Source organism: Panthera tigris, chromosome D2, assembly GCF_018350195.1.
Source record: "Panthera tigris isolate Pti1 chromosome D2, P.tigris_Pti1_mat1.1, whole genome shotgun sequence".
NCBI lineage: Eukaryota > Metazoa > Chordata > Mammalia > Carnivora > Felidae > Panthera > Panthera tigris.
This window is the reverse complement of record NC_056670.1, coordinates 59,034,098-59,037,648: the sequence shown is the minus strand read 5'-3', so window position 1 is coordinate 59,037,648 and position 3,551 is coordinate 59,034,098.

Here is a 3,551-nt window from a genome sequence, read left to right as displayed (position 1 = left end):
CTGCCCCCGCAGGCTGATGATGTAACAGTAGAACAATGTGGCAGAGGACAAGAGGGCTTTGGAATCTGGGGGAGGACTGGTCCAGCTTTCAATGATGTGGCTAGAATGAGGCAGCTGTTGTCTCTGCTCAGAGTTCAGAAGGAGCCCCTGCCCTTTCCGTGAGCACTCTGAGTCTGGTTACCCAGATTAATACCAGTTCTTCAGTCATGGGATGGCTCATGAGGAGCTCTTCTTCCAAGAAAATAAAGCTGTCAGCTACATAGACTCTAATTAGATACCAGACAAGGCACAGAAAAGACCCTGCCTGGGACTAAAACAAAGCCCTTTCTATGAGGATGGGGGCATTCAAACACAGGACGATTCTTTATCCGAGGCCCCCGAGCACCTACTCCCTCCTTCCCACACCCAAATCCCACCTCCCTGGTCTTCTGAGGCCCTTCACTTGCCCATGTACCTTCAGTTCAGGCCTCCCCCAAAGGGTTCCTCATTCAGGCCCTCTTCACACCTTGTCTCTCTGGAAGGCCTTATCTCGATCATTAATAACCCATCATTCTAGCCCTCAGAGACTTTCACCAGGATTCACTGCAACACCTTGGATGGGAACTTGCCTATAGATTTGGAGGCCATGATTATCACACTGTTCCTGGATGCTCTCTGCTAACCAGGCCCAGGAGGGAGAGACTGAAGGGTTGGTAGGACCCTCATCCCTCCAACCTGAACAATTTCCCTTCTGCTTCTTCCTCCAACCTCCCCGGATGATCAGGCCCTAGAAAAATGATCTCAGCACCCACTCTCTCACCTTTCCTGTTCTCTGCCCCTAACCTGAAAGCCGAGGTTGTCATTCTCCCAACTGTCCTTGAAAGCAGCAGTCATGTCTCACTTACTCCTGTCCCCCAAACACAAACCTTCACAAGTTCAGGTTCAATAAATATTTACTGCATCAGTCCTCAAACTTCTCCAATATATTTCGTTCTTTTCTCAGTATACAGTCCTGCCAACAATCCCCAACAATCACACACTTTTTTAATCCCCAAGGCAGCTTTTGAGGAACGGTACAGAGGCATTAACCTCTTTTAGTCCCAGATAATGGGGTAGGGGGGCGGGAACGCACTGATGTCCAGGTCTGGGACCCAGAGCTGAGCACATGGCCCGCCTGCCTCCCCTGAGCCTGCAGGCCCCAGGCGGGATTGTCTCGCCTCACTCATCCTTGCCTCCAAGGCCTCCTCGCCTGTATTTATATACACTAAAGCCTCTGCCCGAATAAAACATCCATGTAAAATCCAATTTCCTCAGAATCTCTTTTGGAGCCTGGGTCTGAGATGGAGTAGGTAACCCTGGCAGTAACTGCCTGAACCACTCCTGCTGGCTGCAAAGGTGAGGCCCATTTTTCAATTATCTATCTGCTGTGACAGCAGCGGTCCAGCCACCCAGCCAAGGAAAGGGGGAGGGGGAAGCAGAGCCGGGGAGGAGGGAGCAAGAGGGCAAGGGCACGGTGGGGGAGAAGGAGAGGGAGAAACCCGGAGAGAGGCATGCAGGAGAGACCCTTGCACGGGGCACCCAGTAGGTGCTCAGAATTATTTGTAAAAAGAATGACTGGAAGAGTAAATAGGGAGGGTGGGGGTGAGGCGAGCAGAAGGGGAGAGCTGGAGAGACACAGAGTGGGTGGAGAGAGGGAGAGAGGGCGGGAGGGGGAGAGGGGGAGGGGAGGCGAGCGTGGATGGAGCCAACAAGAGGCTCCTGTGTCAATCCGTGGAAACGGGAGGCAGAGTGATGCGGTCACAGCTCCTGCCATCAATATCCTCTAATATAAATGTCAGTGATGCTATTTTCCGCGCAGTCATTTCGCACACTGCTGATTACATTAACGTATAATGGAGGGGCGCCGGCTCCACTGCTTTCTCCCCTAACCCTCCCCCCGGTGATGTGTCAATAGCCGCCTCCATGAACAAGTCAATTTTCTGCAGGCTTGGCAGCGGAATAAATCTGCCCGGCTATGGGGAGAGCTGGAGATATTTATATACCCGGCTCCTGCCCTGCGTGTGCGCGCGTGCGTGTGCGCGGCGGGCGCGGGCGCGGGCGCGGGCGCGGGCGCGGGCAGGGTTGGGGGGAGGGTGGCGCGCCGCCGAGCTGAATGATTTCCAGCCCGGACTCAATAAGAGGAGAATTTAGAGCGGTCCCTGAGCTGGGCTCCCAGAAACAGCCTTACACGTTTATTTTCCTTAGCTGAACAGGAAAGGCGAGAATTATATGTGGATTTATAGGACAGGCGCAGCTCAACCCAAATGCTCCCGCTCCGGCGGGGGGTGGGGGGGTGGGGGCGGGGAGGGAGGTGGCGGCGGAGGGCGGGCCGCTGGGACCCCGGCTCGCGCTGGTGCTGGTAGGGGCGCACCCCTCCCTTGCCGGTCGCTTTAATTACATTTGTTCTTGTCCTTCGTGAGGGCGAGACTTCGGCGCGGCCCGCGTGGGGGGTGGGGGGAGGCGCAGGCTGGGACTGCCTGGAGATGGGGGGGGGGGGGCGCCGGGAATGGGGGCATGGGGAGACCGGGAAGGGGGGCTGTCAGCTTCGGCTCAGAAGCGGATCAATAGTACGAGATCTAATGGGCTAACTGCCAAGCGGGCGCACCGAGGCGCTGCCCCGCGGGGGCCAGAGGGGGTGGGCTGAGGACGAGAGAAAGGAAGGGGGGGTAGGAGAGGGAGTGAGGACGGGGGAGGGGGGAGGGCAGAAAGAGTGGGAGAGATGCGGGGAGGAGGAAGAGAGAAAAAACGGAGAAAGGGACAGAGGGAGAACGGATGGGAAGGGACAGGACAGGACAGTCTTCCAAGGGCCCTCTCTTCAACACCCTTCCCTTCCCCCGTTCCCCCTCTCCCCAACGCTGGGAAGGAGGAACCTGTCCCGGAGCAACCAGACCGCACGCAGCCGCCCGTCCCTATTGCCTCAACTCTGCTATCGAACCGCCAGGGGGCGGCGCGACCCTGTGCTGTCCCGGCGGACCTACGTGCCTTCAAGCTAGGGCTCAAGTGACCGACGCCTGGTCCCTCTGCGCGGTGCCCTCTGCCCTCTCCCAAGACCTCTCCGCGTGACAGGGGTGGGGGTAGGGCCTCTCACCCCCTGCCCCCAACCCGAATAGAAGCAACCTTCTGGCTTTCATAGTGTTGACTATGGCCCCCCGGGGACCCTGGACGGGGAAGTGCCCCAGGGACTGGACCACCGGGCCTGGGGCTGGCCAGTGTCCCCCCAAAGATACCCAAGTCTGCAGCAGATGCGGCTTCGGAGGCGGTGTGGGGTTTGGGCCTTTGCATCCTGGCGGCGGAGCGCAGGCGAGTCCCCGGGACAGTCCTAGCAAGAGGGGTCCTTCTTTGCGTGCTGTGCCGCTGCTGGCCGCTAACGAGGCCAGCCAAGGTCGCCGCGGGATCAATGCCCAGTTTTAACTCTTTCGATTCCTGGCCCTTGTCTGACCCCTAATCTCTTGGACCCAGACGGACCCTTTTCTCAGCTCCTGCCTGTCCTTTCCCAAACTGAATGCGAAAATAAAAAGCAGCCCAACAACCCT